Below are 13,537 nucleotides of genomic sequence, written 5' to 3'. Positions count from 1 at the left end.
AAGGATCCATTCTTCTAAGCCAAGAGAAATGAAGGAGGTTATGTGTAATAGCACCCTCTGGTGAATCCTGTCGTAAAACGATCCCTGGCCCTATGGATGGAAAGGATACACCTGCAAACCATCCCAGAAGTGGACTATAAGTATAGGTGACACTTTGTAAAAGGGGAGAATGGAGGAAAGAGGAGACACCCTCATCTCAAAAGAAAGAGAGCAGATCCATTGGATGCTGCCAGGAATCCCCAGCTGTGCTGGCCTCCTGTGATACAGCTGTAGAGGTATCTCCAATTCAAACCACTGAGTCTCCAGCCTTGGAGAGCAAGGCTACACTCGTATTTCCAGGGAACTGTCTTGTCCCCCCCTTTCCTTCTTGTCTCTTTTCTCCCCAGCCCACAAACTGAAGGACTATCTAGAGAGATGGGGAGCACACAGTGTGATGCATTCAACTGGAGCCTCTGTCCCATAGACCAAGGCACTGCTGGAATTACCCAGAGTTCAGTTGAATGCAAAGGGTGTGCCAGAAGCAGAACATATGAAGCTCACCACCCAATGTGGATTAAACCAGTTTGGAAAGTTTCACAAGAAAAAGCATTTTTTTCTTGCGATGAGCTGAGTGGCTGGCTGACAACTCAACCATGAGAAGATCTCACCTGTATGCAGGTCTGCAAATAATACATACACTTACTTGTACAATTCCATCTCCAAGGAGAGAAGGAAATGGAGAAGGACAGCAACTCAATGAAGGAACAATATTACCAACAGTAGAAAGTTCTCTGACTGCATACCCATATCCTGTGTTTACAAAAGGTACTTTAAGGCCACCAAAAATAAATAGAACAAGGAAGAGAAACCAGCATACTAACTTTACAAAGCCTCTCCTAAATGCTTCTCCTGAAGCACCATGACATTCAGCTCTCGAACACAGATTTGTTCTGTCATGTGCTTGCTAGGATATAGCAAGCACTTTACTCTTCCATGCCCCTTGCAAGAGCTCTGCCCTCATCTCCATCAGTGCAGAGCTGTAGAACACACAGCTTTGCTTGGACCACTCATACCAGGAACCATCAAGCTCACATCAGGGCAACAAGTTCAAGTTTGAGCTTTCTCCTCAAAACCACTCTTCATCCTTGCTTGTTTCTCCTGCCTGTTTCTACTCTCAAGGACGTCCTTTTCATATTGCCCTCTTTTTCTGGACTCTTGATTCCAAAATATGAGGGGAGGTTCGGGACAGCAATGAATCTGAGACCACTTACCAATTTCCAGCATTTTCTTCTCATGTACCTGCAGAAACAGTAGGTGTGTTTGAGTTAGATACCTACAACAATGCTGAAGTGGTTTGCAAAATCTTGTGGCTGACTTGATAACTGTTCCCTATTCAACTAAGTACACTGATGAGTCATGCAAAAATGCCGAAAGGTAGATAATATGGAGACTAACTTTCTTTGAAGAGCTTGGCTCTATCTAAGAAAAGAGGACTAACAAAAGCCAAACCCCTCCCACACCCAACAAAGAAAGATCCCCACTGAGCTGTATCTAAAAGTAGGTGGTATACAACACTAACAAACCTCTCTCATCTTCTACTAACTCCAGCCAGCTGCCAGATGAGCCCTGCTGAAAAAGAAAGCTTGAAAGTCTTCTAACTGCCTTCCTTTATAGATGCCCCAGTTGCCTAGGCTCACCTCCCTCACCTCCTCATTCCCCTCTGTCCTTAATCAGCTTGCCATTTAACTCACCTGGGATGCAATTAACCAGGAAACTCCACTGAAGAGTTCATTACAGAGATAAATGTCTACCTCCAGTTCTGAGCTTACCCAATCACAGCACCAAAATGTCCTTCCAATTACAGAACTACTTGTCCTATAAAACTATGAGCCTGAGGTTTGTGTCATAATGCTTTCCCAGGTGTGAGAAACACTGTGCCCTACATGTAATGAGACATGATCAATGACTGTGTTTTAATTCTTAGTAGAGTAATTAACAGGCACCGAAATAAAATTTCATCTGAGAACTAAAACAAAAAACTCCATTAAAATTCAATAGAAAGTTAACTAGCCCACCACATTTTGCACTGCACAATTTCTAACTGAACACTTGAGTATTTGCTATTTCAAACCAGCTCCATCCTTTTAAACTCAGAACTCACCACAGAGTGCAGGGCTTCTAAACATTTCCATCCAATTTTCATTCATGAAGGGGAAAGCTGAGGCACAAAGAAGTGAGAAATAGATTTAGAAACAGAGCCCTACCCTGCCCTGCCAATGTGTTATCCAGCATTTAAGTTATCAGACAGTACTGACTCCTCTGTTTTCTTCTTTTTTGGTAAAATATTTTTAACAAGTAATCAAGGGAAGAAAAAAACAAAACCCAAACCTCAGAAGACATAGCCTCAAACTCCAACATGTTACAATAGCTGGGATAGATCTTTCCAACCAGAAAAGGATCATATTGCAGCTAACATAACTGCTAATGCTATGCAGGACTGGTCCATTCCTAAACCCTATCCCTTCATTTGGTAAGAGGGAATTGCATCAGCATCAGTCACCCATACCCGTTTCCATACTTTGCTTGAAAGACCTACATGCCATTTTCTTCCTTATGATTAAGCTTTATTATTTCAATTACATCAGTGCCTGGAGGCCTTGGGATAGACCAAGTCTCTATTGTATTCATTGCTGAATTTACACAATGACGTACAATTATGGCAGTGAAGTTCCTGAAGCACAGTATGCTATGAACTGGAAAGGTATTTGGGGTAATAAAAATGGGAAGTTAATGATAACATGTTCCTAACCAAGACACAGTGAAATCATTGTGAATTCCATTATGGATAGGTGATTTAGCTTTGATGGTGCATCACTGCAGGGAACAACCTTGATGTAAGTGTCATAAAGCTTGGCAAAGTGTCAAACCCACATGCAATAAAGATACAGGGCCAAAGCATTTTGGCAGATCCTCTGTGGACCCTTCCTGCCCCTTCAAAGCTTTTTCCTCAACAATTCCCTGTTGTACCTAATATGCTTGAATATCATAGCTGTATTAGAGCTAGACTACCACAGGGTTGGGACAAAGATTGCCCTTAGTTTTTCTTCTTCTTCTTTTTTCTTTTTTAAGTCTTCTGTGTTTCCTGGCTCTTGTGGATTGGAGTCACACCCTTGATGTAACTTCGTTGTGGTTCATTTTTCTTGTGGTCTAATTAAATCCGGCTCCAGACAGAGTTGTATGTTAGCAAAAATGGGAGGATGAGGCAGAAATCCAGAGATCTAGGAATCGCCAGGAATGTCATGGCTTGAAAAGCAAAAACTCAAAGTGAAGGTAAAGTGGCCCAGGGAAAATAGAGAAAGAAAGTAAGGAGAGGAGAAATTCCCTAGCCAGTGTAAAGACAATTGAGTTGCTTATTAGAGTATTGATGAGCCAGGATAAATGTGGGTGTGGTAGAGGAATGCAAATTCCTCTAGCCTGGAACAAAAGAGCTGTACACAAGGTCCCAGATGAGTCCTTGCTGTAAACTCCTTTGACATTAACAGAATTATATCAAAGACATGAATCCCACAGGGGGCAAAATCAAATTGAGGGCTGTTTGCTTAAGAGCTGAAGGCTTCATTAGCAATTGCAATGGGAGAATGGTCTGAAAGAGAGCATTTGATGGCCATCTCAAGTAGTTTTTCTAAACTGGTACAGAAGTAATTCAGGCGCTGCTGGAGAGAAAGGGAAGGAGACAGTTCTAAGATAAAACCTCCACTTAATTTTGGAGCCCTGATGCACAATCCTCTGGTTTCTGGCTCTGGAAGACCTAAATCCCAGATGGAGAGAGCTGTGTAGTAAAAACCCCATCTGCCAGAATAAACAGAATTTAAATGCAGAAAAATAGGTATTTTGTGTCATGAATCTTTCATTAAGCTTTTTGAATACTGCTCAGCCATGTTATATTTACTGAATGCTCAGAGCTGACCTTAGATTTGCAAAAACTGACTCCTAATGTAGAATATAATATCTAGCTAGGGAAAAGCAGGAGAGAGGGAGGAAAGCAATGTATTGTACTGCATGTGTGGCTCAATCTGTTTCAGTCAAGTTGGTATTCAGAAGGTGGATATCTGCACATCAACTCTTGCTGGGCACATCTGTCCTGTGCAGATATATCAGTGCTATCATCCCAGTCCTAACATAGTGAAATGCATGGTGTAATCCTTATTGATCTGAGAGATATAGGATTTGTCGTGGCTAAAAATGATGAAGGCAAAAAGTCTCTGTATTCCTCCCTACGTTGAAGATAAGATGATGAAGTAATTTAAATGTTAAGTGGGATCTAAGACACCTGCTTCTAGCACAATTTTCTGTCCTCAGTGCCTGATACTTGTAAGGGAAAGCAGATTCACATCACTTCAGCTGGAATGTCTGAAATTAAGTTATCTAAAGCTGAGCTAGTCACCCTAAACTCCCTTTATGGGTAAGGGAGAGAAACAAGTGCCTTCCAAGAGCCTTTCACCTGTGTCTGAGACATGTTGACCAAGATGAGATTAATTGCCCCCTGAGGGTGCTATCTATCTCCATAGACGATAAATGGAGTCTGGAATCCTACACTCAGTCTTCAAAGTCAACACCAAAGAAACCGCATTATTCAGTACTAATGAAAATAGATATTTCTTCACTAGCAACATAGCTAACCGTCCTCACTGTCATAGCTTGGATTCAAAGCTTGACTGGGGAGATATGGGAGATAAAACAATTTTTCTGAAGCACCACCTCTGACTCAATGACAGCCACAGAAGACTGAAGGCAGGAAGGGTGCCTGCAGAAACATATTTACATGTATTTTGATGTCTATGGTGAAGGATGCCATCAAAACTGGACTGGTGGTCTGATCCCAACACTGCTGTTCTTATATTTATGTATGGAAGCCTAAGGAGAGATGTAAGGATCTTATCCCATCCCCTGACCGGAACTTTCAGGGAAATTCCAACACTTCAAAAATCAGTTTTCATTTCTAATTTTGCAGGAAAAAGACCAACAGGCACTAGAGACTACTGTTTGGTTTTCATTATTTATGTTTGGAGGTGAGAGGGGAAGAAAAAATTAAAAGTCCTTTGTTTGACCGTTTCTGAAGAGAAAAACAAAACCAAAAGTAAAGAAAGAAATATCAGCCAGCTGCCCTGGTTCTTGGGAATTCCAGTGCTACTGTATTGGATTCCAGGAAAACTTGGGGAATCCCTGCCATTCAGGGAAATCTTTCACTACACAGCAGTTTCCTGGTTCACTGGGGATGCCTGGATCATGAAGACTTGCCAAGAACTCAGCTGCTTCCTGGCAAGACGCTGATGTGGCCAGGGAGGCAGAAGCATTCTCACCAGCAAACCTTCTGGCTGCTCAGAGAACTTGTGTTGAAATGAGCTGCTCCCAGGATGTTCTGAACCAAGGAGCATTGTCTCCTTCATTGCTCCAAAGGTCATGGTTGCAGCAGAGAAGACAGGCAAAAAGTAAGAGGAAAGATGAGGTCCAGGAAACAGGAGAAGCTTACCTGGAGTTACTCAGTGCTTCAGGGTTAAAGTAAGGAATAGGACCTTCACCAACTAAGTCCCAGTACACTACCTTGTCCACTGTTCCCCACTGTTTCATCAGGACAGCCTAGTGGCTGACTAGGCAAAAAGGGAAAATGGTTTCCTTTTGAAATCCTTTTTGTTATTTTACATTTCAGCTGCTAACACCTTAAACTCCTCTGCTTATATTTTCAAAGTATGTTTTATTATCACTATTCTACCATCACTGTTTTCTTTTTTTTTTTTCCATGCTACCTTACATGACTCCATTAACTGAGGCAGTCTCCAAACCTCTCCTCCAACATTAGCACATAAAATCATTTCCCTTGTGAGGAAGCTGGGAACGTTCAGTCGTTCTAGCTGAAGAAAAAGCAGTGTGAACAGCATGGATTTTTTTCTTCCTTTTGTTGTTCTCTTTCCCCTTCAGCTGGTTAGCTCTATTGACGTAAGATTGGCTGGTGTTTACTTCTTGAGTGGAATTGGGTCGGTTGCTCTTCACCAGCCTCCAACATCAGCTTTGAATTCAGCCCTCTTGTTGCTGTAGATCTTTAGTCGTCACAACAACAGATTTGTTGTGAAGATATCTATAACTTGATGTTTAGTCTGACATTGGAGCTGCAAAGCTCATTAGGAGATGCAAAGTGTTCTGATGAGTATTTGGTAAGGTTGTGCCAAGCTCAAGCGATGAAACACTAAAACATGTCCAGGTGAGTGAACAGCAAAATCCTTCAGAGTTAGGTTAGTCACCACTAAGGAAAAGACTTGAAATTAGACATACAAATCCATAAAAACAATCTTGCATCTTTCGATATCATTTATGTTTTAAAATGGAAAGAGAGATGTGAAATTGGCTATTAGGAAAAGAACTGACATCTTGGATATACGACACAGTTGCTTCATACACAAGGCACTAGCTCAGCTGTGTTTCAGGAACTTATCTTCTAGCCTGGACCTTAACTCAATGACTTCAGAGATGGTGTCCTTCCAGTTTTCTGTTTGATTTTCTGAATACATCTTTAACATCTACTAATGGTATCCTCAAGACCGTGCTTGCCTCCTGCCCACATGCTAAACCTTTGACCACGGCCTCTTGCATAGCTGGAGAGCATCCTTTCAAGAAGGTAGAACTCCACACAATCAAATCTGCCAGCTGGATAGAACAGGACTTGGCATGCCCATGGATGCAGTCTGCAGGTAAGCTAGAGGCATCTGTGAGGCAGTCCAGGGTTCAGGGTGTGGATGGGACCCAGAGCAGAACAGGTACCATATCTAGTTTTCTCTCTTCAGGGACTGACAGGTTGGAAAAGGTAATGGTTTTGTACCTTTGTCAAATCAGCTACCCAGTAGCAAACTAATTAGAATTTTCAGATGGCTTCCTACCACTGAGTTTGCTTGTCAAGCTAATCCTGGGAAATAGAAGGGCATTTATGAAACAGCGGTCCATTCCCCAGACATTTAAATTGGTGTAGTCAAGGGACCATCTCTAAAGTGTCAGTGTTCCCATGAACTCAGAGTGAATTGAAAGGTAGGTTCCTCTTTTTCAGCTAATACATCTTGCCTTCAGCTTGCTTCTTGAGCACAAGTGAGCTCACACTCTTCTAGCTAGAAAACTCTACTAATTTCTTTCTTAACACATGCACCTGCAGACAGAATGAAATACTAATCCCAGATCAACGACACCCACTGGTATCTGCTGTGGGCAAAGCATAGTACTGTGGAGGTGGAAGAATGCTGGCTTTTTTCCATGCCCAGCAGAGATCAATCACATGTTATTTTAGAAATCCAGCTTCTGGTTTCAAAAAATTTGTGCGTTACAGGAAAACAAGAATTTTTTCAAGGAAAAAATGTTTTTTCCTTATTGTGAATGTACAACATTCAACTCACTTCATCTCAGAGATATTGTGAAATAAATAATAAGGGTGTAATTCTAGCAGCCTTGACATGATTTTAGCACTCATACCTTGTCTATCTTCTGTGAAAAACAGCCTCTAAAAAAATACTCAAAGCACTGTATGTTCCCTCTGCACTCAAAATTACCTCTTCTGGGACTTTGCTGTTCAAGAGTTTTTTAAAAAATACTCACCTGAGATTTTGAAAATACCTCAGACCATCTTTCAGAATTGCCTTACAATGTCTGTACCTGTATGACTGTTTTTGACAGAACGTATTAGAAATTCCTATATTAGGTCATCTAGATCTTGTCAAACCAGTTATGACAGTAAGAAAATAAATTTAGAAAAGGAGGTAAGAGCTGGTTTTCTATGTCAACATCTTTTCATGTCTTTGGGCCATGAACTTGCTGATACAAATAATTGTTAAGTATGGAGGTAAAACAAGATTATTTATATGATGTGAATATATCATATTCCTATTGACGATGACTGGATGTTCAGAGGAAACAGAAGAATTGCTTGTACATTATACATTTACTGTAGCCCTAAACTAAAGAAATATTTACTTTATGCCTGGTGGAGCTAGAGGTCTGGGCTGACCGAAAAAGAACTCTTGTGGTTATCAACCCTGAGCTTCCTGCTCCTGAGCGCACCCTGACTTTCAGGGCTGGGGCATACTGCTACTTCTGGATCCTCGTGGATGAGAAAGGTCCTAAAACAGAGACAAAGTTGCCACTGGAAAGTTTGGATTATCCAGAGTTAACTGAAAAGAATGTTCAGCTCTACCGTGTTTCTTGATCTTTTTAGTTTGGAGCCCATGCTTAGCCATATAAAGGGTGTCTGTTTAAGAAATCCGTGAAGCCAGCAAAACCATAAATCCTATTGTCATTGTGCCCACTCCCCATAAAGCAATATCCACATGTAATCCTCTTGTAGCTCATTCCCACCGATCTATTGTTCAATGCCTGCAGAAAAAAATCCCTCTAAGGATGTTTGTACAGAGTGAATCGTGACGGTAATCCAGATTTATGCTGCTTAATTACTCACAGCCAGTAGGGCATGTGACCACATATACCATACTTTCTGAGATATCTCCAAAATTTGCATTCGACCAAGCTGTCCAAGGTTGATTTTTTTTTTCCATCAGGCCTCACTCAGGCAAATTTCCAATTACTTCAAGAGAAAAGCTTCCAATTGCTCCTGATTTGCATTAATCAGGCTAAAATCATATGCAGAGCAAAGGGAGTTTGCCTGCTTGTGAATGCAGTGAAAAGTCAACAGTCAAGAACTAATATATTGTATTTTGCTGTCAACATCTTTCATTTGATTTTCAGAAACTACCTGTTAGTTTTAATCTTGAAATGGCCTAGAACATCGCAGGGACTGGAACACATTCCCATTCTCTGAAAATCAATCCATACTTCAAAGCAAAATGTAAATACTGGGGTCAAGGCATTGTAGCAAAAACTGGACAAAATTCAGAATTTTCATTCTGCAGTAAATCTTGACATTTCAGTGTTTGTCTTCATCCCACATTGGAACAAAGAGCTGAAATGTCAAGTCTTTTTCTCTGGATGGAAATTTTGGGAAAAAAAAGAAAATACAACAAAACAAGCAAAGTTTTTTTTTTTTTTTCGTAACGTCAAAGCATTTTGCCTGACATTTTCAAACAAAACAAAACATTTCAACATTCCTGAAATGAAAATGTTTTCCTGTGGTGTGTTAAAATGACCCCCAAATGCTCTGTTTAAAGTCACTTCAGTGTTCAAACTGTGCTTTCCCCTTGTGTCACAGCCTTCTGGGATATGTAGTTTGGAAGTTTACTCTATGCAGTCTCCATGTCTGGATTGTGTGAGTTGTGTCATGCCTAAACACTGAAAATCATCTTTGCACAAGGCAGCAAAAGAAACATCTGCACTGCATTACAGGATAACAAAGAGTGTCCCATCGACTGAGAAAATGTCCTGAACTGTAACCTTGCACTGTTACTGGAAAGTAATTTAATTTATTATTGAACTCATCTGACTCAAAATGTTTGGGGCCAATTCAGAAATAAAATATTCTGTCTCAAGCCAATTTTTTTCCCCCCTAACATATATGCATTTTTCCCTAACTCTACTTACCATTTTGACAAAATATTAACATACCTGCAGTTAAAATTCAATAGTCCTCCTGAGTACAAGCTCTCCATTCTGCTTTGAACTTCTTCTTTACTACCCAAACTCATCCCATCTGCTTTTAAGTAACCAAAATCTTACCTCTATAAGGTAGAAAGGCAGAGACCCTCAACTGCTTTTTAGCTGTGATGAACTCTCTTCAGCTGTATTGCCCCCTCCCCACCCTTTATACGTTGCTAGTCAATCACTTAGCATGTGCTGTGTGCTAGGGCAGTACAAATAACAGTATCAGCTGTAATGTCATACTTCCAGTACCCAGTGCTCCCGTGGCTGCTGGGCAGCAAACCAGCTTTTGCTTGGTACCACAATGCTGTTAGATCAGTGTGAATTGACTGTGGAAGATACTGTTTGAAAGCCTGTAGTTTTATTTCATTTGTAGCTGATCTTTTATTTTATGAGGTAAACAGTCACAACAAAGAGACTAAGGCACAGCTCGTAGTGTGGGTAGTTTCAAACTGGTTCCTACAGCAGTCATTTTGCTGGAGATGAGTTACAGGGGACAGAGCAGGTAACTTAGCCAGATTGATGACACGTTCATAATGTCTAACAACCACAGGATAGAGAGATTTCCAGGAGATCATAGTTACTCTCACACATATTCATTACAAGGAGAATTTGGGCAGGAGATCGCCCTTTCCTTTCCTTTCCTTTCCTTTCCTTTCCTTTCCTTTCCTTTCCTTTCCTTTCCTTTCCTTTCCTTTCCTTTCCTTTCCTTTCCTTTCCTTTCCTTTCCTTTCCTTTCCCTTTCCTTTCCTTCCCTTCCCTTCCCTTCCCTTCCCTTCCCTTCCCTTCCCTTCCCTTCCCTTCCCTTCCCTTCCCTTCCCTTCCCTTCCCTTCCTTCCCTTCCCTTCCCTTCCTTCCTTCCCTTCCCTTCCCTTCCCTTCCCTTCCCTTCCCTCCCTTCCCTCCTCCCTCCCCTCCCTCTCCCCTCCCTCCCCTCCCCTCCCTCCCCTCCCCTCCCCTTCCCCTTCCTCCCTTCCCCTTCCCCTTCCCCTTCCCCTTCCCCTTCCCCTTCCCCTTCCCCTTCCCCTTCCCCTTCCCCCTTCCCCTTCCCCTTCCCCTCCCCTTCCCCTTCCCCTTCCCCTTCCCCTTCCCCTTCCCCTCCCCTTCCCCCTCCCCTCCCTTTCCTTCTTTTTTTCCCCCCTCCTTTTTTCTTCTTATTTCCCCTCTGGCACCAGTCCTGACCAAAGGCAGGGAGAATACAAAAACATTGCATGTCGTGAACTTGGCTCTTATTTCCAGAGACTCCAAAACATTATAACCTGCCTCTGTGAAGGGATTCATGTACACCTAACTAGCAGGAGATGCCTTTTGCTGTTGGACAAAAATGCAATGGTTTTGGTAGGTTCTCAGCTTGATTCCTTGTGGAATTAAAAAGATGGTTATTACTTGTGAAATTGAACTGCTCCTAAATGCAGAACATTCAAGATCTTAAAAATGACCAGACCATTTGGAATGTAGATTTTCATGAACATTGTGGCTTTGTCAGATCTGTACCTCATTTGGAACAAATCTTAACAAAACTTCAAAATGAAAAATATTTTAAAATTACAAATATTTTAAAATAGTGAATGTTTCCTGCAAAATTATGTCCCTAATATCCTATCCTAAAGAAGACGCTGTCAGAACAGAACACATTCATCTGCCTAACTTGCTCTCACTGTTCTTTCCATTTAGGACAGGCAGAAATCAAATTTTTCTCTGTAAAATAATGTCATGTTTGAGAAAAATTATAAAGCTGCTCTTCCAATTTGATCTGTTTTTCTGATTAGCAGGATATCTGTTTCCCAATCTACAGAAAGAAAGGAATGCTTTTTGTCTTAACCTATCCATCTTTGATAAATAACTTGCTCTATCACATCTGAACTCGAAGACACATCTTTAAGAAAAGCTAGAGAATCAAGAACGGAGGACCACAGAGCCAAAATCTTCACATCAGTGTTTGGCATCTGTTTATCCAGTTGCTAACCTTGGCTACTTTTACAGCTGATAGACCAGAGTTCCTCCAAAGGGCAGTTTAGGAACCAGACTGTCACATTCATGTCAATTTTTCTGTATTTAAGCACAGAGGGACTTGATTATATTGCGTAGTCAAAGTTGGGTGGGTTGCTTACCTTCACCATGCCATCCCTTTCTCCAGAGTGCGCCCACATTAGGCCAACTGTGTCTTTCTACAAGGGCACCCAACTTAATTCATCAGTGAGGAGATACAAATTAATAAAAGCAAAAATGTAGATTATTTTCAGCCCAGGGCCTTTCTCACATGATATTTTGTGAAAACCAGCATATTCTCTGATGACTTTCAATCTGTGGTTAGGAACAAGTGTGTGAATCCTGAAGAGGATTCTGGGGAAGTAGCCGTCATTACTGGATTCAGATGATTGGAAGCTGACTGATGTTGCGGTCACTTTGGTATCACTTGAGGAATTGTTTTATGCATAGATGAGTCATGTTATTGGTGGAGCAGAACCTGACCCAGGGGCATGCAAACAGTGGGAAGAACAACCATTGCACCACCCTCTAATAACACACAGACCCAGGCAAAGGCACTGGCCAGCCAAAATAAATTAATTGCATCATCTAGTGGATATTATGTTGTATCAAAGCTTGCTTCTCCCTTTAATAGGAGTAGTAAAAACGTCTATATTAATTGCTTTCACTTCAACTAGTCAGCTTGCACCTTCCAAGCTTGCTGCGGACAAGAGCAGGTGTGGGGAGATAACTCATTCCGAAAGAACTAGCAGAATTCATTCATTGCTTTTCGAAGTAACAGGAATTGTATGTTTACTAGACAGGGCTGAAGTCTACCCAAGATTTTCTGAACTTCCTAAATATATTTATTTGCTTTCTTTAGCTCTATCTTTCTACCTGCAACTGTTCAATACCAAATGTACCATGAGACTATAATAGAGAATTAGACACGGCAGAAATTCCTCTCCACTTCTGTCACCAGTATGTTCCAGGACTGAGGCTCCGCAGCATCATCTGGTCTCACAAGAATTATAAAGGAACATGAAAAGGAGCCCTTGGATTTCAGGGTACTTGGCCCTCAACCAGACAGATCTGAGCAATCAAGTGATGAATGAAAGGGAGGGAACTTGACTAGAGTCAACTGAGAAGCCTGTGCTAAGCCATCCTGGCATGGATGGGAGCATGCAGCAAGGTAAGAAGCTAGAAGGGTAGAATCACAAACATGGAAAAGGCTGCAAAATGAGGTGAAGTTGGAAGTTCTGGCACAGGGACAAAAGTAGAGCTCTCAAGAAGTGCAGAGCTGAAGGAGCAGGAAATAAAAAATTATACTGGGAAAAATGTTTCTTCTTCCACTCCAAAACCTTCAAAATATGGCTGAATCTTATTACTGTTCATGATATTCACTCTCCAAATTTCTTTTATCCCTCTCTTACAAATCCTTGCCTGGACTTTGATCCACCCAGCAACTTTTTCCATTTTTACTTCATCACCCCTTTTCCAGCTGCCCTTCACCCCACCCAGTCTACTGGCTTGCCTTGCAGCTTCCACACTCCTGTGTATTTTCCTCTCAAGGCTTTCTGCCTGCCTTGAACTAAGACCACTGATCCTCCCTTTCCAGTTCAATCCCACTGACATCTCTGGTGGCTTCTTTGTTACTTACACATTCAAAGTCAGGAATTCCCAAAGTTTTATTCTTAACAAGGATGAGGCATTAGGGTGGGAGATGAACAAAATTGAATTCTTACTTAACACTTATTTTTATCTTCAGGAGGGATAACACAGGAGATCTTTACATGTAGAACGTATATGTACATTGGTTAGAATTAAAAAAAAAAAAAATTAAAAAAAAAAACCAACCAACCAAACAAAAAAAAAAACAACAAAAAAACACCCACAAAACCAAAAATACATTGTTTTGGGAAACTTAGGCCAAGGAACTGAGATACACATGTTCTACTGAATCACTGTGA

This window comes from Meleagris gallopavo, chromosome 7 (assembly GCF_905368555.1).
Source record: "Meleagris gallopavo chromosome 7, MGAL_WU_HG_1.1, whole genome shotgun sequence".
Classification (NCBI taxonomy): domain Eukaryota; kingdom Metazoa; phylum Chordata; class Aves; order Galliformes; family Phasianidae; genus Meleagris; species Meleagris gallopavo.
Note: the sequence above shows the minus strand (reverse complement) of the source record.